The following is a 22207-nucleotide window of genomic DNA, read 5'->3' as shown; positions in this document are numbered from 1 at the left end:
ATCCTCACAATACCCCTGTGAAGTTGGGAAATGTTCCTGTGTGTGTGTGTGTGTGTGTGTGTGTGTGTGGGGGGGGGGGGACACACACACGACACACGACGACACACAGAAAGAGAGAATTCCTAGGGTACTCCCAAAGGCTCAAATATTTATTATTACTTAAATAAGCCAGGAGATTTCATATTCATCCACTTTATCAGAGAAGAGCCTACCCTTTTTTAACATGAGAAAATTATATATTGTATGAATTTCCCTGATTACACATCTCACCAGGATAAGATAGAACCTATCTGTAAATTACCGTCCAAAAGAAAAGCACACTATCTATTTTGATATCTGCTTGCAAAGTAGTAACTGAAATTAACTGGGAAGTAAATGCTATTTAAATTTTGGCACAAAAGGAAAAATGATCTCATTGTTTTACCATTGAGCCTCTGGTCTCTGTGCTAGCCCACTAGGCTCATAAAGCAAAAAGGTGTAATTAGAATAGAAAATCCCAGCTCTGTATTCAGAGCAACTTACTTTTGAAGGGTTTACAATCAATTAATTTCATTTGCTTCTTATTCAGGCTTTGTCAATAAAATAATATTTAGTTAAATTAAGAACTAGAACAAAAAGTCTTCTGAGGTGAGAGAAAAAAAATCATTGTTCTGCATGTGTAATTACTGCAGTAAATTCCACTTCAGTCATTGAACTTCACAGTGAACTTGCCTGCTCTTGAAAGTGGCATTATGCCCTGATTTCATTTGTTTCTTCTTTAAACTCTGTCAACAAAATATAATTCATCCAAAAAGTCTGCGAATAAAAGAGACAGTGCACAGGATCAAAAATGTAAACAAACTAATGTGCTGTGAAGTGATCAGCTTCATCTAATTCTGAACAACGTGTAGATAACTCTTAACCTAGCTCTACATGGTTTAAAATTATATTTGAAATTGAAAAATCAGTATGCTTAAGAGAGGTTATATATTGCAACAAAATCCCTTGGCTAATTTACATGAAGTACATATTTAGGCACAAACTGGAAATAACTAATAAGACTTAACACTTACATAGTAGCTTCTATCTAGAGATCTTGAAGCACTTTGTAAATATTAAGCTTTGATTCAGGTAAGCATCGCTAATCAGAAAAGCACTTAAGCATGTTTTCCTTAATATGACTGAACATAAGCACCTGATGAAGTGATTTCCTGAAACCGGGTTTAACTGATGAAGTCTCCCAACTGTACTGTGAGGTAGGTATTGTAATTAGTCCTATTTTACAGATGGAGAAACTGAGTCACAGAAAGGTTAACAACCAGATTTTTCTAAGTAGTTAGGTGCCTAACTCCCAGTTATTTCAATGGGAGTTAGGGGCCTGAATACCTTGAAAAATCTGATTGTAAGAGATTGTCCAAGGTCACGCAGGGAGTTGGGGCAGAGCCAGGACTGGAGCACAGATTACCTGTCTCTCAGTCCCGTGCCCTAATCAAATCAAATGTAAAGAGCTATACAATCTTATTTCTAGTACTCATTATATGTTAACAAGTGTAACTATACACCTGCACCACTGAATTTAGGATCAGAAAATGTAGTTGCCTGGGAGGATATCAACTGACAAGTTTTGAAATGTTCTCTAACACCTCTTTATGGATAAAGACACATCAGAATGAACAGGGGTTTAAACACTATTTTACTCATACTTTCTCTTTGTAGTTCCAACACCTTGTAAATCTCTACAAAAGTATTAGAGAGACAAGGTGGGTGAGGTAATCTAATGTCCTGGGACAGACATGGCTACAACTACATTGCATGCAAAAATATTGTCATTTCTGTACAGGAGAGGAGAAAGCATTTTGCTGGTCAGGGATGGTTTTTATTTTCATCTACAATTCTGGTAGCCCAGGAAGATTAGTGAGAAAGGAAAATGATTCTTATGGTCAATTAAGACACTGATTCAGTTGCAGTCAGAGTGATAGCTTTGATCTCTCGGTACTTATGCTCTTAATAGGGACTGTCTATCTTAGTCTTTGATTTCTTTCCCACATTCATTAATAGCAGATATCCAGTAATACATATGTTAATTTTTACCCCACAGGGAAGTATTTTTAGAGTAACTAAACCAAATTCCTGACTATTATCAGTGTGTAATGGCTAACATTGTTCTTCAAATGGAGTTGGGTACTTACTGTGTCTGCATGCACACAAAAATACACTTTAGCAATGTATTTTCTTTAATATTTGCTTATTAAACTGTATGGGTCAATAAAACATCCTATATTTCCCACTGCCATGTATTTAGAGCCACATGACCAAAGCTCTGCAATACTACAACTCTATTTTGGGTTTAATCTATTATCAAATATGCTAGATAGTAGCAGCATGGGTTTGTTTGTTTTTTTTTTCCAATTTTTGACTGAATTCAGTGCTCAAGAAAGTGAATGAGCCAGCAGTAGTTGGAATGCAAGTTGTGAGCAGCAGGAATGCAAGCAGAATGAGCAGGAATGCAAGTTTCACACCTACTTCTTCCAGTTCACCTCAAGGCAATTCCTTTCTCACTCATCATTGCAAGTGCTGAGAGCTGGACAATGGGTCTCAGAAAGAGGTAGTTCTCACCACATCAGTACGCTAATAGGGAAAACATGTTTTGACATAAAGGAGTGTTAACCTCCCAGCTTAATTTGCTTTATCCAAACATATTTGTCACCAAAATACCAATGGCCTAAAGCGCTTAACTCTGCCTGTGTTCACAGGGTTCATCATATTTGGTTTTGCCCTCCTTTGTACCACAGAACTATATATCAGCTCTCACCACCCGTAGGCTGATGTTATGACTACCATCCCCTGCTTCATCTAGTTCTCCAAGTTTTGCACACCTTCCTTGCTTCCTTGCTCCTGTCACTTTTCTGCACACCCTTTTCTCCCACTCCACCTCCCTTGTTTCATCCCAAAGTCTTTCCTTCTGTCTCTAGCCTTCACCTTCCTCCTGCTTCTGATCTATACAAATAAATACAGCTAAATGAAAAATTGTAAAGATTTTTCTCTAAAAATCCAAAATAATTTTTGTTCAGCAGGTTTTTCATTTTTTGTGTGTGTGGAATATTTTCATGAATCTTTTAATCACAAATTTTAACCACAAATTTTCAGGTTTTTCCTCCTTTCTCTTCCTTTTTTTCCCCCTGTTTCTACTTTTTCTTTTTTTCTATTTGACATCCAAACAAAGGAGGAGGGGAAAGAGGAGAACAAAAGAGAGGAAAAGGGAAAACCGAAAAACTTATTTTTTGTTCCTTTTTTGGATTTTGTTAAAAAACAGAAAGTTTGAAAACAAATATGATGACAATTTTCATTTTTGAAAAAAGGCCACGTCTTAGCAGAAAGATCTGGTTTATGTCACAAACACTACATTCAGAATCTCTGCACCTTTACCTATATTTAATTCTCTCCCCACAACAAAATTTATCCAAGTTCACTTGATAAAAGCAGGATACTGAATCTGATGCTTTCTTTCATTTCTAAAAGTCATAAGGGCCAGCTCCTTGGTTGGTATAATTTGGTGTGATTTACACTAACTGAGGATATGGCCTGATGATTTTACACTGGGTTTCCTCTGTCATGTTTCATTACTTTCTCAAATGGACATATCATGGTGAGAAAGTCAGAAAAAAAACTGTTTGTTAGCAGAGGTTAAAAAAAAACATAATGTGATTTGGCCACAAACATCTTTCGCAGCCATGCTTAAACATTGGACCATTTTAACTGTAATGAAAAAGAGACCTATGACCTGAATGATCGATGCATAGAATTTTAGGGGCTCTGTTTCTGGAGTCCTGAACAGTGTGCTAATTCCCTAGGCAGGAACCCAGACTTGTTCCCTTACATTTCGTTTTTTTCCCACCCACATTGTAAGCCATAAGTAAACATTTTGTGACGTGAACAGAGTGTTGAATGCCCTGGAATGCATTGGAGACAACTTTTTATTACAGAAGGCAGAGGAAGTAACTAGGGGAGAGGCTATTCTAGATTTGATTATGACAAACAGGGAAGAACTAGTTGAGAATTTGAAGGCAGAAAGCCAGTGGCTTACTGACAGGAGGGGCAAGGCGGGGGTGGGGCATGCACCTAGGGCACCTGCCAGGCCCTGATTGGAGGAGCCACTCCCTGCTGACATCCCCGGCAGCCGCACTGACCCCAGCTCAGTCCTGTCAGCAGCTGAGGGCTCCCGCTGCAGAGGGAGCAAGCGTCCTCCTGGCCCCTCGGCCCCCATGCTGGGCACAATGAGGGAGCTGCAGGGACCCCAGGCATGCAAGGGCCAGATACCCCCCCCACCGCTGAGTGGCCTGGGGGTGCTGACACTGTCACTCCTACTCCCCTCCTCACCTGCCACCCCCACAGCAGTGGGGTAGTGGGAGAGAATGGGAAATGGGCCCACAGAACCCCCCCATGGGGCGCTGCCACCGCTACCACCGAGGGGGAAGGGAAACAAGAATTGGCCCCTGGGTGCCGGAGACTTATGGTACACCACTGCAGAAAGCAACTCGGGTGAAAGTGATCATGAAATGATACAGTTCATGATTCTAAGGACTGGTAGGAGGGAAAAAAGCAGAATAAACGAACTTCAAGAAAGCAACATTAGCAAACTCAGAGAATTGGTAGGTAAGATCCCATAGGAAGCAAGTGGAAGGCAAAAAAGCATTCAGGAGAGTTAGCAGTTATTTAAAGAGGCAATATTAAGGGTACAAGAGCTAACTATCCCAATGCATAGCCACGATTGGAAATATGATAAGAGACCATGTCATAACCAGGAGATCGTCAATGACCTGAAACTCAAAAGAGAGTCACAGGAAAAGTGGAAACGAGGTCAGATTACACAGGATTAATATAAAAAACAAGGCAAAAACATAGGGACAAAATTAGAAAGGTTAAGGCACAAAATAAGATTAAATTACCAAGGGACATAAACAGTAACAAGAAAACATTTTACAAATACATTAGAAGCAAGAGAAAGACCAAGAACAGGGTAGGCCCATGACTCAATGAGAAAGGGCAAGACAATAACAGAAAACGCAGCAGTGGCCAAAGTGTTAAATGTCTTTTTTGTTTTAGTTTTCACCAAAAAAGTTAGCAGTGATCGGATGACTCACGTAGTGAACATCAGTGTAAATGGGGTAGGATCTGAGGCTCAAATAGGAAAAGAAAACGTTAAGAATTACTTAAACATATTAGATGTCTTCAAGTTGGCAAATCCTGTTGAAATACAACCTAGAATACTTAAAGAACTGGCTGAAGAGAGCTCTGAGCCATTAGCGATTAGCTTTGAGAATTCATTGAGGATGGGAGAGATCCCAGAAGACTGGGAAAGGGCAAATGTAGTATCTATCTATCTATAAAAAGGGGAATAGGGACAATATATGGAATCATAGACCAGTCAGATGAACTGGACTGAATGACCTATCAAGGTCCCTTCCAGTCCTACATTTCTAAGATTCTATGATTCCAAAACCCCATCTATAACTTCAATATCCAGTAAGATAATGAAGCAAATAATCAAACAATCAATTTGTCAATACTAAATGACCTTCAAACATAGGTGGGTAGGGCTGTAGTTATAAAAGTCTCTTTTTATGTGTTAAAGAAGGAAAATCAGAAAACAATGCCAAGAAGTTCATGCCCTGTATGGATGTGTGATGAGACACGTTCAGGAGAAGAAGCATGCAGCTATACTTGTGTAGCCACCCTGTACTTCAGGGGCCTCTAAACTTGATTGGGAGTTTTACAGTTGGAAAGATCCTGGGAGACTACAACTCCCATGATGCCTTGGGGAGAAAGGTGAGAGACTCTTCCTCTTCCAGAGAGACAGAGAATAGCATGTGGGGGACTCCATTTTGGTGCTAGGGTGGAGTGGGGCTGAGGCTGGAAGCTGCTGGCTACTGCCTGCTGCCGGGGTCTTGAAGCTGCTGCTGCCTGGGTTCCAAAGCTGCTGCTGCTGAGGTCCAAAAGCTGCTGCTGCCAGAGTTCCAAAGCTGCTGCTGCTGCGAGTCTGCTGGAGTTTGATCGAGCAGGGAGCGTCGGAGGTTGGTGGCATTGCCCAGGCCAGGCAGGGACAGCCCAGAGCTGACTGAGGTGGGCCTGCAGTGAAGGTGGTGTGAGTGCTCCCCCCCCCCCCGTTGTTTGGGGCAGGGCGTGTAAAGTAAAGGAACTGCAGCAGAGGGGTGGATAGAGGATTCCCACTTATCCTACATCACCACTGGGATACTCAGGATCTCCAGGTGAGTGTTGTAACCCAGAAATAGAAGGGGGTTACACACTTGCAAGTAACAATAACGGAAATGATTCCTGTCATATACTAATATGTTTTAAACACGTCATTTTTAGAATTGTAGTATTGTTCCATTCACCTTAAACATTGCCAAGAAGAGCTCAGTGTTCCCATCATCTCCTTCTGTCAGCCCCATCCTGGGTGTCAAGCTACCACATTCAAATCCTACCTAAAGGCTTGTTTCCAGCAATTAATGAAACTACATATTAACCATGTGTTGATTTCAGTGAAGATACATTGATTTGCATCCGCTGTGTCTCTTATTCTTTCCTCTCCTCTTCCCGATGGGTCCTGTCTTCTCCATTTCTCTTTCAGATACAAATCTTCAACTCAAATGTTATTTCCATCTTAACATATGGATGTGAAAGCTGAAAATCCACTAAAGGTAAAGACAGCCTCTAAATGACTGTGTAAGTAAATACCTTAGAAAAATAGTAGGTGTTAAATGGAATGAATTTATAACAAATGCCAAGATTCATCAGAGAGTTCAACAACCCCTTATCTCTAAAGTGATCCAGAAAAGAAGATGGAAATATTTGGGACATATATTACGAATGAAGCCAGAGTGTCTGCCATGGAAGGTGTGTTAGTGGGCAGCTGAAGGAACATGCAAAAGGGACTGACTGAAAATCTGTCAAATGCTATTTAGAGAGGGAAAACTTATTGAACTTAACACAGAGGACGTGCAAAGAACAGGAATGGAGGAGCCTTGTTGGTGCCCCCAAGCAATTTCTGGAAGGAAGGATTCTGATTCAGATAATAAGACCACTGGAGGAGGAAATATTTTCATTTGCTTCATCTTTTATAGTGCTGAGCATACTGTTAGCACTCAATAAATAATACATAACCAATAATAGGACGCCCATAGCCATTAAAAGCATTTTTGTAATATTTAATCTTTCAAATTATTTATATTTAAATGAGATTAATAAAGATCCACTATTAGCTGAAGTCATTTTACATTAAGAAGTCGTATAAACTCTTGCTTCTATGGTAGTGTCTATGTATCTGAACGGAGCGGCAGACTGGTTTGAATGGAGTACTTTGAGTAGTATCATTGATAGCAGAGGGGCACTTACATAGGGAAATAACTGGCATTTATTGTCATGAAAGAATTCAAAGTTAAGTTTTAGTGTAAACCAGACCTGCCATACTTTCAGAAGTGTTATTGTGGAATTGTGATTATATGATGCAAGCTACTCCTAGAATTCTTTAGCAGCTATATTTAAAAGATAAAACTCTATATCTAGTCTCAGTATATGGTTTTTATTTGAAAGGCTACAGCTGACAGTTTGGCATATATGTCCAATTAGAGCCTACGGAAAATAAATTATAAGGCCTCCTCTTCTGCTCATGCATTTCTCCTCTCATGCATGTTTGTGCCATATTTAATCATTCCATGGGACATGAATAGAACAACATCATGGAAGCGGTTTGTAAGTTATTTTCCCAATACAGACAAAAAAGGAATTGATTCTCTATCCCTTTAAATGAGACATCATAAAACAAGGGAAATGTAGAAAAAATGTAGCTTCATGCAATAAAATAAATGATCTGACAAATGTAATTGCCTGCAGAATGGAATAGAATGTCTGGCTCTTTTGAATAATAGCAAGCAGAAAACTATTCCTCATGGCCTCGTACTTTTGCATGGAACCAGTAGTAATTAAAACAAAGCTTGTATCTTTAAAGTGGTCCAGATTCAATTACAGGTGAGGGATTTTGGCCATTTATGTGAGTACAGAACTGCTGTTAAATGTTGGTCCCTGGCAATATCATAACTTAATTCAAAGTATGCAATATTCTCACACACAGCCACAGCTTTTTACCAGTCTTGGTGGGTCTAATGAAGCACCTGTTGAAATCAGTGGCAAAGTTCCTGTTGACTTTAATGGGTATAGGATCAGGCTTTATGTTTGTTAAAAGTCTAACCGACACTCTTCTCACATATGCCATACACACACATAATCACACATACTGGGCCAACAGTTACTGCCCACCAGTGACATCCTTTTCAGCAAAATTCAACTCTGGTGAAAATATGATTCCACTGAAATTAATGGAACTGCATTTGTGATTAATGTGTATTTGAGAGAGTAAGAGTATGCCAGATTGGGTCCTAAGACAGCAAAACCATCTAAAGTTTGAAAAGTCTCTACTCATAATCATAATTCAGCTTCATTTTAAAAGTGCTAAAATTTCCTCAATGGCAAACAGAAGCAAGGAGTGATGCAATGCACAGGCAGCCAGACAACAAAAACATTTGACACACATTAACTTGGCTGAACCTGTAGTTAGGAGCTTGTGATGATCATGATTATCATTTTTATTTTGTTGCTAGTTGGGAAATACCTCAGATGTGGTTGGGTCACAAAGATCTCCATTCCCTAACACATTCCATAACACAGGATGGACACAGTGTTTCTGAAGTGATGAAACTCCTTTTCCTCAGCATCAAGTGACACACCAAGCCCAATGGGTGCTTTTGCCTTTTTCCCCTCAAAGAGTTTTAAGAATATCATTTCAGAGTGATAACAATAGATGTTACCATGGGATAACAATAGATGTTACCATGAGGCATTACTTAACAAAACACACTAATAGCAATGATTTATGAGCATATGCATTGGGAAGGGTATGCTGCATTGTTTCCTGGGGATGCAACAGACAGAGGTGATGCCTGCACTGTGTACCCTGGAATAAAAAAACATGCTGTTGTGCTCACTGTGTACGGTGCCTTTTGGCTAGTGATGTATATGAAAAGCACAAACCACCTACAGAGCATGGCTGTGAGTGAGTATAGTTAACCAAGAAGGAGGCATAGCCAGAAGAAAAGCACACTGTGATTGGCACGAGGCATGTCGTGTCATGTGGCCGAGGCAGCTTTATCTTGGACAGTTTTGAGTGTGCACCAAGGAACAGCTGGGACTGAGTCCTTAAGGACAGCGGCACGCTAGTATCTCGCACATTGGCCATGCTGCTGGTATGCTGCATTGTCTGCTCTGCACACTTAGGTGCTGGGTTCAGTGACTGTAGCAGGACTATGAGGACATGATGGCATGTTCGTGTCTTTAATGACACAGCTGCACGCATTTCAGAGTTTTGGGGTTTTTTTTTAAAGAAAATCTGAAATTTTTGTGATGAAAACAAATCTCTTCACAAAAATTTCCATTCAATAGGAAAAGCCTTTTTATGTGAAAAAATGGCCAAGTGGAAAATGTTCATCAGCTCTGCTCCTTTCTAAGCACTGTGCCTAACAGCCATTAGATCTTATGCTTGTGTTCAATTTCATACTCTGCCACATACTTTGGCAAGTCACTTACTCTCTTTCTGTGCTTCAGTTCCTCACCTGTAAAACTGGGATAATAGTACTTTCCCACCTCACAAAGGTATTGTGAAGAGAAATTCTTTAAAAACAGTTAGTCACTCAGCTATTACAGCAATAGAGGCCATATAAATGCCTTAGAAAGGTAGATAATAGCAACTACAATAATAAAACACAGAAATCTGGAGCTATACAAAAAAAATGAATTAAAAGAAACAAGTACTAATACAGAATTTCCTTTCTTTTACACACTTAAAATATGCCAATTGTCAGTGACCAGGACATGGGCAGTTGTGCTTAGTGGTTGGAGCTGGCATCAGGCCTAGTGGATGAGCAGGCATCAGTAGCCAGGAGTCCCAACCCAGGATCAGAACTGGAGTCAGAGGCCAGAGCTAAAGTCACAAATTAGTCCTGAGGGTCAGAGCTAGGTTACCTAGAGTAAGGCAAAGAAAGAGCTGGTCTGGGTCAAAGGCAGAAGCTTTTACAGTCCTGGGTAAATGCTTTCAGCAGTTGCTGAACTCCTGCTGGGCTTAAGAGCCGGTCTGTTGGCTCTTCCAACCAATCAGTGGTATATGAATTGGGCCACTTATCTCAGGCCAGCTGTGGTAGTAAGGTTGAATGGAGACTGGCTGTGCTGCAGTCCTTGCTTCCAGGCTGGCTCTGTTGCAGGCCCTGGTTCCTGACAATATCTCCCTCCCATGCCCTGCCTGAGGGCATCTTGGTTTCTTGGGGTGCTTCCAGTGGAAATCTCACAATCGGTCTGGACCATGAATGTTTTCTATTGGTTCCAAAACCACTTATCCAGACAGTAGCTGTCCCAGTCCTCCGGGAACCTTCCTCTAACTCACTGAGAGTAGAGGATTCAGTGGACCAAGGACTCCTCGTGTCCGTAGACTGTTATGTGGGGGTGGTGAGTAGAAGCAGTTTGGGTATGTGTTCTCAGTGTAGGGCTTTAAAAGATGTGAGATGTGAAAATGGGGTGGATCTTGACAGCTTCAGGCAGCTGTAGCCTGAAGGCCACTGGCTTCAACGTTCTATAATCTTGAAGGGGCCCAGGTATTGGTAGTCTAGTATGGCAGATGGATGTTTTGATATAAGGTTCTGGGCAGAGAGCCATGCCTTGTCCTCTATGGCCACATTGGGGGCACTCTGATAGCCTTGGTCCACGTGATACTTATAGGCTTCTTTGGAAGACTGCAAGAGTTCCTTGAGCTTCCAGTGCACCTGGTAGATGGGAGGCTAAATCTGCAGCAACCAGTACTGGGGAAATCACATGTAAGTCTGAGTGGAAGAGGAGGGTGAAAGCCATAGTTTGCAAAGATTGGACTATCTTGGTTCGAGGCATGGATTACACTGTTATATATGAATTTGGCATAGCACAGCAGTGGGAACTAGTCATTCTGGTGGTAACTCAGAAAACTGCGAAGATACTTCTTCAAGATTTGATTGACTCTGTTTTCCCATTAGTCTGCAGATGGTAGGTGGAGGAGGTTGAGGGACTCAAGGAATCTGAGATAGTCCCTCAAGAATCAGGAGATGAACTGGGGGCCCCATTCCAATATAATGCCTGTCAGTAACACATAATAGCAGAAGACATTTTCCAGAAAGATCTGTGTGGTAGGAACAGTATGGCATGGGATGAAGTGTGTCATCTTTGTTAAAATGTGGACAGCAACTAGGATTACTGAGCGTGTGACAGTTCTACAAAAAAGTCCATTGAGATAGCAAACCAAGACAGCAGAGGTGTGGGAAGAGGCTGGAGGAGACCTAGGGGCTTTGATCATGTGTTCTTGGTACGCACACACAGGCTGCAGGACCTTGTATAATCCTTGATGTAATCTCATAGACTGCCCACCAGAAACTCCTCAAGACCAGATTCCAAGTCTTAAATTGGCCAAAATGGTCCGCAAGCAGCAAATTGTGGCATAGTTCAACACCTGAGGCCTACGTTTTCCCTCTAGAACATAAAGACAACTTTTGAAATAGAGGAGGCCATTCTGTAATCTGAATTTGGAGTCGAGTCAGGTGCCTGCATCGTTCAGCATCTGGCAGATCTGGGTCGCTGGGGAGCAGGTAGTGAATGGAGGACATTAGATTGCTGACAATCATTCCATTGACAAAGTTGGATGCCTTGAGCACATTGGCAGAGGGCTCTTTGCCAGGTTAGAGATATTTGTCTTTGCAGGATAGGGTTAAAACAAAATCAAAGCGAGTGAAGAAGAGGGACTAGCCAATCTGATGTCAGTAAAGAGGTCTAGCAGTCCATAGGTATTCCCGGTTCTCATGGTCTGTCAGGACTTGGACTAGCAGTTGGGATCCTTCTAGGAGCTTGTGCCACTCCTAGAAAGCCATCTTGATAGCCACTTGATAGTCCCAAATACTGTAATTTTTCTCCACTGAGATTAGCTTCTGCGAATAAAAAGCACAGAGGTGGAATGCTTGCCGGGGCCCACATGTTGAGATAATACTACACCTCTGGCAAAGTTTAAGGTGTCGGCCTTGAGTGTAAATGGTTTAGTGGGATCTGGATGAATCAGGATAATTGCCAAGGTGAATACCCTCTTCAGCTGATCAAGAGCCAACTGAGCTTCAATGGACCAGTAGAACCAGACCCCTTTTTTTCAGGAGATCCATTATGTATGCAGCCAGGCTAGAGAATCCTTTAATAAATTGTAGAAATTGGTAAACCCCAGAAATTGCTGCTCATATATCCTTGGGTGTGGCCCAGCTGGATATTGCCACTACCATATGTGGGTTAATAGTGAGTCCCTCAGGAAAGATGATATATACCAAGAATTCCATGATGTCTTTATCAAATTCAAATTTCTCAAGCTTTGCATACAGGTGGTTTTGATGGAGTGTCTCCAAGACAGGGCACATGTGGTTATTGTGGAGGTCCTGACTTTTAGAGAAAATGAGGATGTCATCTAGGTAAATGATGACAGATTGGTCCAGCATGTCCCTAAATATGTCATTTGTGAAATGTTGGAAGATCATTGGGGAATTGCACAAGCTGAACAACATGACAAAATAGTTGAAGTGGCCTTACCTGGCACAGCAGGCAGTCTTTCATTCACTGCCTTTCATCACCAGATTATAAACTCTACGGAGGTCTGACTTTGTGAAGACCTTAGCAGACTTTAGCCTTTCAAACAGCTCATAAAAAAAAGTCATAAACCATATTAGTTTCAGACTCTAATCTTGTTCTACTCTCAATAGTCCACGCAAAGCCAGGGGAAGCCATCTTTCAAAGAAGATTGGAGGCACCCCTAGGGATGTGGAGGAGCTTACCTTGGGATAGCTCCAGGGTGTGTGTAGTTTGTGTTCAGAAAGTGAGTAAATGCACCCAAAGGGAACCTCTGCTCCTGGCTAGAGGTTGATGGGGCAGTCATAGTTGCAATAAGGCAGTAGGATGTCAGCTTTCTTTTTGTCAAACACATTGGCATAGTGTTGATATTTAACAGGAATCCCTGAAGCTATTGGGAAATTCATGGGGGTTGCTGAAGTTGCCTTTGGATCCATTCTTCATGTCTCTGAATTCTTTGGAGGACTGAGTAAGCCACAAGAAGTTTCTGGTCCAGCTCTCAGGAAACAGGACTGTTGGTTAGACAGGGAGCCAAAGCATATCATGCAGGACCTCCAGGGGAAATGCAGGTCATTGGCGATGAGCCTGGGCGTGTCAAGAACAACTGGTGAATGTGGTGCATGAATTAGCCCAAACTGGAGAGATTCCTTGGTGGCCTGGAAGGGTGTTTACCTCCATAGACTACACTAATCAGGGAAGTCTTTGTGCTAGGTGAGAATATTGTGTGCTGGGATGAATTCCAGATGTATGAAATTGCCTGAAGCGCCTGAGTCCACCAGTGCCTGTAGGGGGTGTCAGGCATAGCAGGGTGCTGGAGTTGGAGATGTGTTGAGCACTGTTTGGCCATCACCAAGATACTGGTGGATAAAAGTCATGGGCTTCTAGAGAGGAGGTTGAGTGCCAACCCATCAAGGACCTCCCTATCATAGTGGGGCTTGGCATTTCCAGACCTGGACACAGATCAAACCATAGCAGGGCAGCTTGATGCAAAGTGTCCTGGTTACCCAAAGTATAGGCAGAGGCCCAATGCCAAGCATAGATTTTTCTCCACATCAGAGAGGGAGGACTGGATCTGATCAATTTACATGGGTTTGGGTGATGAAGAAAGGACTGGTGGGTGATGTGAGGACACCAGAACCAGTAGGGCTAGCAGGAGACAGCAGGACCATTTTTTTTCTTTACGGAATTTAGTCAGGTGGTCATCGATCTTGATGCATAGGTTGACTAAGGCATCCAGGCCAGATGGGGGTTCCACCCATGCCAGTCAATCGTTAATATCATCATTTAGGTCAAATAAGAAATAACAGTGGCAGCCTCATTCCACTTGGTGTTTATTACCAAATGTTGGAACACTGTTACATATTTAGCAACTGGCTGGCATCACACCTGAAGCACAGCTTTGCTCTCTACATGAGTCATTGAAGATCACTGCCATAGCTCTGATGAAGTCATCAAATTGGCCCAGAAGCAGACTTGATTCTTCCAGGAGCACAGATGCCTGAGCCCGGGCCTCCCTGATGAGCAGGCTGATCATCAATTCCACCTGGGCTTGGTAAGTGGGAGTAGCAGAAATAGGAGCAGACTCTGATTTTAGAACTCAAAGAGTTGTTGCACTGGCTATTAAACTTGTCAAGCAGTGGGAGCTTGAGCTATCTGGGAGCAGGAGTCGGAGGTGAAAAAGGAGCAGCAAAGCATGAGCCTGCAAAGACTGCTTTCCATGTCTACAGGGCAGCAACTTGGGCCGGCAAGTTCTGTAGGGCTCCCACTTTCTCTCTCAGAGAGATGTTGGCCTTTGTAGAACATCTCGCCGTATCAGCTCTAGTTCTCTTATTGTTTGTGTTTGGGCTGCTCAAACTGTCAATCATCAGGACATGGATGGTCATGCCTAGTGCTTATTTAAGAACATCAGTAAGAAGCACCTGAAACTATATTAAGTCACCATAAAACTGTTATTTTAGCACAAAATCTAATCATTTTATTTTTGGTGGAAGTGGTTTTAGGAATGGTTCCCAAGAGCTGAAATAAGGAAGATGCCATAATGGTAAATTTCAATTAAATGCTGATCGCATTAAGTTTGAGTTAATAATAAATTAATCTTGATTATCATAAAAAATATCATTCATATTAAGGACAGAGAGAACAAAGACTTGAAGCCAAATTCTCTGGGGTTCACCTGTCAATAGTTAACACCAGCTGTTTCAGCCTACTGATCAAGATTCCAGGGGATAGGGATAGTCCATGGCTTGCTTCATGTATTAGGAGTTTGAGAAAGCGTTTAACAATAGTTATTGAGCTGCTCGGTTTTTAAAAGGTAATAGAGGTCATCTTAAACATGTTGTGATCAAAACCTTTTGTGTATGTAGGCAGGCCATGTACAATATAAGCCCTCCTCCAAGTCAGATCCACATGAATGCAAATACCAGTGTTTCATAACTTGAAGACCATACATGTCTTGTTGGCTCTACTTCAGCGTAGTGAAGTTACTCTGTAGTCTTGTAGAAAGAAGTGATGTCAGTTCTAAGGGAAAAAATTAGAAAAACCAAAAATATTTCAGTTTCTATTGTAAACTGCAAGTTCAGCGCTAGATCTAGGTCAGGACTCCCTTGGTTTTTCTTTTGGAAGTAACAGTTGTTCCTCATCACACATGGCATTTTTGGGCAAGTGATTAGTTGAAATGAAAAAAGAAAAGTTTCTATTTCTCTGTATTAAAAGGTGCAGGGGGAAGAATCTTAGGAAAGGCTTCTTCATACAGAGCTCATACAGAATAGCTTCTTCATACAGAGCTCAACCCAATGCCTATAAAGGCATAGTTTTCAGGGGGCACTGGATTAGTCCCATAGGAACTGATCCTGCAACATTTTGAGCACATGCAATTATCAGGCCCTCAGTCTTTGTGAAAACAAGCCAGTCAAAAACACAGTAATAGTAATAATAAAAACCCTTCCTGTTGGAAATCTTGTCAGCCTTACGTGCACAGATGAAATAATTATATTATAATGTGGCCTGAATACTTTTATAACTATCTATGAATCTATTAAAGCATTGGCAAGAAAATGAAATGGATGTTCTAACTGGTCTTTTCCATCTCTAACTTCTCTAATTGTATGAAACTGTTCTATAGGGAATTAAAATAACAAAGAAATATCAACTGCAGACAGGCAAACCCAAAGCAAACTCTCTTCCTCAAGTTGCTGACATATAGCGTCTGATTCAATGCCAGCTGAAGTTAGTGGAAAGCCTGCCATTGACTGCAACAGACTTTGGATAAAGCAGGGGGCATAACCTTTTGTCTGGTAAAATTTCAATCCTGGTTGACAAAGGCCTTAGCTCCTATCCTGTAAATGTGTAGGCTGGATGAGTGCCAATGGAATTCAACAGGCGTTGGGCACCAAATTTCCTTAGGCTCCTCTGAAATTCTGACCCATAAATAACTTTGTGCACATGATGAATTATGCCATTGACTCTAGATGGGGAGAATGGGTTAGCTGGTCGACTTCAGAACGAGAATTAAAGAAAAGTTTATCAGATCAACCCCTATACATCAGAATAGATGAGGTTAGATCTGGAAAGGAATAGCAGGCTGCGAGGTCCCTCACAAGATACCTGGCACTAGGTACTGAAGCTAGTTTAGACAAGTACCTGAATGTTAAGAGGCTTATCTAAACCGAATATGAGCTTTTCATCTTTTGAGATTCACCCATCCAATGTCTATATTGTTGTCTCTCTCTTTTTTGATTGCTTCTGCCCACTGAGCAGGTGTGTTTACTGAGCTGACCACAATGCTGCCAAAAGATCTTTTTCTTAAGCGATTACAACTAATTCATAATCAATCAATGGGCATCAGTATAAATTATTGCTTTGCACACATCTATGCTGGTTTTCATCTTATATCCTGCAATGGTCTTTTGAGGTGAAGAATTAATATTTAATTGATTGATTTACTCAATATTTCTCAATTACTCAATATTCAATAAAGAGCCCAGACACATTTTGACACATTTAAAATTGTGTTTTATGTACTACAAAAGTTCTGGTTGTTTCAGATTATGTATTTTCTGCTAAGCACCAGATTCTGATGCCCTTACTCACAGTGAATATAGCACTTTGTGCCACAAATAGTCCCATTGGGTGTAATCAAGACTGTTAGTGCTATTCAGCACGAGCGCAGGTATGAGAACCTGGCCCTAAATTATAATGCTGCTGTCTCTGTATTTTTTGTTGTTGTCTACAATATATTTAATTCTTCCTTGCACATACACTCACACACAAAACTTAACTGTGAAGCAGTTTGGGTTGCTATTCATAACATATCTAGCACAGCAAGGAAATGAAAAGTTAAGTAACCTAACAAAAGCACATATCCTTGACTTCTTCATTTGCAGGCCAGAGGTGTAGCCAGAAGTGATTTTCTGGCAGGGCCTGTGATTGACTCAGGTGGGCCTGGGCCACTTCCTGCTTCCGGTCATGGCTATGGCTTGGGGCAGGAGCGGCTCCTGGCCAGAGCGCTGGGCCCACGTGGGAGAGGGGCGGGGGGAAGGGGCGAGGCTAGGGGGGAGCGCAGCCACCTTGGTGATAGGGGGCGGGACTGGCGCTGGAGTGGTCCTGGCCAGCCATTGTGAGTGTGTCCAGTGGGGAGGGGGGCAGAACGGCCGGGCCGCCCTGGGCACTGGGGGGCCACCCTGGGCACTGTGCTCTGCCACTGCATGGCCGAGCACCAGTGGAGGCTCCGTGGCTAGCCCCCCAGCAGCACAGAGATATTGGTGGAGCCGGGCCCATGTTCCTGATTATTAGTAGAACACAGGCAACACAGGCCCATATAACTCTCCGCCTATGCATGGTAGCTATATTAGCAGGAATGTCCCCATGTGAATATTTAGATTAGTCCTACAGCATTTCTTAGGATTTTTTGCTGAACTGAACTGAAAATAAAACAAGGCTTCTGACACTGAGTAATGTGAATTCAGTTCACTGTTAAATTTAGTCACAAGAAACCTGAAGCAGATACTTCACTCCCATTGATAATATAAAATGGCAATTAGCTTCACTGAAGCTGTCTGGTGACACAGCCACTAAAAACTGAAAATCCCAATTCCCAATTGTTTGATTAGAAAACACTGGTACATTCTCTCTGTTATCAAAACACGTATTAGTATATAATGGACAATGAGGTTAATTATGTAAGTATCTCCTTGCATGCTGACTCAAACTGGTTTAAATGTGAATATAGGGAAGGAACAGCATTAAGGTTCTCAATACTGGACATGCTTCAATGTTGCCTTTTAATTAAAAGTTCAAATTTGCGAGAGAGTAGCTGGAAAAGAATGTACCGTAATCTTACACAAGAGCTAGGCTTACAAAACACAGCAGTCACATGAGCTAGTTTCCTGTCACACACTGTTAGCATCAATGACATTGCTTCTGCCAAGTTCACTTGATCTATGCATGAAAGAGATGCTTGCTTTTCAAGAGTAATTTGCCCAGCAATACTGAAAACATCCAGAATTCCTTCAGAGTTAACAAGCTCCCCCAAATAGCCATTCTTAAAAAATGGCAACACAGCAAAGGAAAAACAAAATATTGAATTGCTGAGCTTGCGGCACTTCCTTTAGTTTATTTGCAGATTTTGTGTGTGTATGCATGCCCACACTTTTTACTGGTTTATCTTCAGTGTCTTCCATTAACTCTTCTTCGACTGATGGTTCCTTTGTGTATTCCATACATGGCTACACATGCGCACCAGACGCCCGAGTCTGGCAATTCTTCAGAGCAGTGTCTGTTGACCCACATATGCTCAGTAGCTACCCTTTGTGCTCCTGACCCAAAGGTATAAGAGGCAGTCTGGGTCGATGCCTCTCCAGTTCCTTCTTATCACCACATGGCCTAAGTCGGAATTGTGTCCTTCTTCACTCCATGCATAACCAGTAAAGTAAAATCTTTGTAAATAATTTTATATCTTAGCTTAGTAGTATAGCATATAGTTAATATAAGATAGTTTCCCCTCCATCCTCCCCAGTCCTGAGATTATGCCCAGAGTCCCAGCATTCAATTATTGCTTCTCCCGCCCTCACTCCTTCTCCAGCAGTGATGAGCAGCAATGGTGCCCGTACTGCCTAGGTGAGGCACATATATCTATGAAGTGCAGTATCGGTTGATCCTGCACACTCAAAACTAGAAAGGTTTGAGAACTCTGACTAAAAAAATTCCTAATGGAAGAGGCTATGAGGCCTTATTCTGACCCAAGCTGAGAGACCCCCCTGTACATTGGCCTCAACTGACCAGTGGTACCCTCCAAGCAAGAGCTTTGGAGCAGAGCCTTTACCACTGAATCTCAGGGATTCCTCCTACAGGGTTCCCCATGACAGTGTCAGGAGCTGTTGCAAAGGTCACTAACAATCCACAGATCACATTAGAAGAGGTCCAGACCCCTCAACATCAGCTCTTGGACATTTTGCAACAGCAGGCACCAACCTGGGTGGCCCTGCCAATTAAAGAGACTATATTGGAACTGACCAGAGTGGTTTGGCATACACTAGCATCTTGTGCCCCTGCACCAAAAAGAGCAGAACAACATTATTTTGTTTCTGCCAAAGTAGCTGAGTTTTTGTTTTCCCATCGTGCCCCTAACTTATTGATGGTACAGAAGATTACAGAAACAACTCAGTCACACTACCAGAAATTCACCCCGGCAGATAAGGGCTCAAAGAGACTGGATCTCCTGGGTAGAAAGGTCTTCTCTGCTACAGGTCTCCAATTTCATATAGCTAATTACCAGGCTTTATTAGCAAAATATGATTTCAACATCTACGCAGGCTCATGGACTTTAGAGACAAACTTCCCATGGAAGACTGAGCCCAATTCCAGTCCTTTCTGGATGAGGGGAGGCTAGTAGCAAAGATGGCTCTCCGGGCTGTGGTATAAGCTGCAGAAACAGCATACAGAAGTTTGGCCACAGAACTGGTCATGCAAAGGGACTCATGGCTTCAGTTGTTGGGCTTTCCTACAGAAGTCCAAAACACCATCCAAGACCTCCCCTTCAATGAGTCCAACCTTTGTATGAAAAGATGGACAAATCCCTGCACTCTTTAAAAGCCTCAAGATCCCTGGGGATTTACAATCCAGCCTCCACAAGGAAACCAGAGTCAGCTCTTTGGACCACAACCACCCCCTTCGAAGCATTCACCTGAGCCTCCATGTAAATTACAGAGGATTCAGAGATCCTGTTTCTTGGCTCTCTCTACTGCCATAGCTTCCACTTACTCCCAACCACAGGCCAATGGCCATTTTTGACATGAAGGTCAAGACCTGAGCATCACTATTGATTCCTCCTGTCGTCTGTGGAGGCCATCTTACTTTCTTTGCCCACAGTTGGAACAAGATCAGCACCATGTTTTCCCTCAAACCCACATAGATCAGATAGAGTTTATTTTCATCTCTGAATGTCAAACAGGATTCTGGCACCTGTACAAAATCACCTCGGTATTGAAGGAGAACAGATACAAGTGATCATGTGGAGGCCAATTGGCTCCAAGTGACTTCAAGTGTCCCATCAGAGACGAATTAACAATTACCAGTGGAGAATGAGAATGGGAATGAAGAAAGGAAACTGGTGTATTTTGATGGCACAAAGGATTCCCCTTTAGACCATCACCTGTACGTCATTAGTATGAGAATCACAGAGAAGTGAAGCGACTGCACCATTAGTGAGGACTATGACGTGTTCATCAATAAATTCAGTAACCTGAAGAACCCACACTGCATGTCACTGCAGAATGACTGGTTCTGAAGATGATATTGCTCATAAAACAAAGGAATTCTGGGCCACAATTCTAGATTCAGCAGGTCCTCTTTCTGATTAAGTTCCCCCAGAAATATCTTTTGAGAATTCCTCGGGCTTTACGCTGTATGGGATGGTGTTCAAGCCTCACCACCTACAACTTGGGAAGAAATTCCCCACTGTGCTCTTCGTAGACGGAGGGCCTTAGGTGCAGCTGGTGAACAATCGGTTTAAAGGAATCAAGTATTTTCACTTGAACACGCTAGCCTCACTGAGTTATGTAGTTGTTGTAATTAACAACAGGGGGTCCTGCCACTGAGGGCTTAAGTTTGAAGGCGCCTTTAAATAAAAAATGGGGCAAAAAGAAATTGACGACCAAATGGAAGGGCTGCAGTATTTAGCATCCCAGTATGACGTTATTGATTTAGACTGAGCTGGCGTTCATGGCTGGTCCTGTGGAGGATATCTCTCTCTTATGGCATTAACACAGAAGTTAGAGCTCTTCAGGGTTGTCATTGTTGGAGCACAAATCACGCTGTGGATATTCCTGATCCCACTTTAGGGACCACTCTCACCAACTGATTCTTCAACAGGAAGCAGAATCTCTTTTGTGCCAGGAGGCAATGACACATGCTGCCTCAGTACTAAGGGAGAGAGTCATACTCCCCATACTTCCTAATCCCCAAAAAAGATAGAGAGTGGAGACCTATCTTGGACATTCAGTAACTCAACATCTTCATTCAAACCCTGAAATTCAGCATGCTTACACTGGCATCTATAATCCCTTCCCTTCAGGAAGGAATGTGGTTCATGGCTATCAAAACAAAGGATGCATATTTCCATGTAAATAATCACCCATCTCACAGGAAGTTCCTGTGCTTCATGGTTGGCCAAGAGCATTACCAGTTTCGCATCCTCCCTATGGCACCAAAGATATTCTTGAAAGTTTTCACTGTGGTAGCAGCCCAGATGTGATGCCAGGGACATACAGTGTTTCCATACCTGGACAACTGGCTCCTGGTTGGCCGATCTCATGAGGAAGTCATGTCAGCAAGAGGATCCCTTCAACACCTTCTTACTAATGTTAGGTGATTGCATAAATGAAGAAAAGTCCATTGTGTCATCCACAAGGACAATAACTTCTATAAGACTTTTATTGGACTCAATCTCTGGGAGCATTTCTCCCCATAGACAGGTTTTATGTGATGAGCAACCTGATCTCTTGCATCAGCCACAAACCCGACCAGTGTCTTTCTCTTTTAGGCCTATGGCTGCATGCACGTACATGATGCTGTCCATCAGGCTCAACTCCAGTCTGTAAGCATGGCTTCACTTGACCTACTGAGCACACAGGGATTTCATTGACTCTAACATCACTGTTCTCATCAGAGTTCTCACGTCCCTCACCTGGTGGTCCAACTCAAACAAAGTCATGGTAGGGATTCCCTTCAGCCATCACATACCAAGGGCCACCATCCTGATAAGATGCCTCCCTTGCAAGTTAGGGCACTCAGCTGAACTACCACCTTGCTCAGGGTAACTGGACCCCAAGGGAGGCCAGGCTACATATAAACTTACTGGAACTGACAGTAGTCTGCATTGCATATAAGGCTTTCCTTGCATAAAAGGCTTTCCTTCCCCTCATACACTGATTCCATGTACATATAATGTCAGACAATATCACCACAGTGGTTTATATAAACAAACAAAGAGGAGTGAGATCTCATT

At 42.3% G+C, this 22207-nt stretch overlaps 1 pseudogene; it reads left to right on the top strand.

Annotated features, from left to right (window-relative positions):
- LOC137164002 (dipeptidyl peptidase 8-like) overlaps positions 1-21041 on the top strand; it is a 29406-nt pseudogene extending 8365 nt beyond the window's left edge.
- Positions 21042-22207: the final 1166 nt, after the last annotated feature.

This window comes from Emydura macquarii, unplaced genomic scaffold (assembly GCF_026122565.2).
Source record: "Emydura macquarii macquarii isolate MOO-44397 ecotype Brisbane River unplaced genomic scaffold, CSIRO-AGI_Emac_v2 contig_2636, whole genome shotgun sequence".
NCBI classification, from domain to species: domain Eukaryota; kingdom Metazoa; phylum Chordata; order Testudines; family Chelidae; genus Emydura; species Emydura macquarii.
The sequence above is the reverse complement of the archived record's forward strand: the minus strand, read 5'-3'. Positions and strand labels throughout refer to the sequence as shown.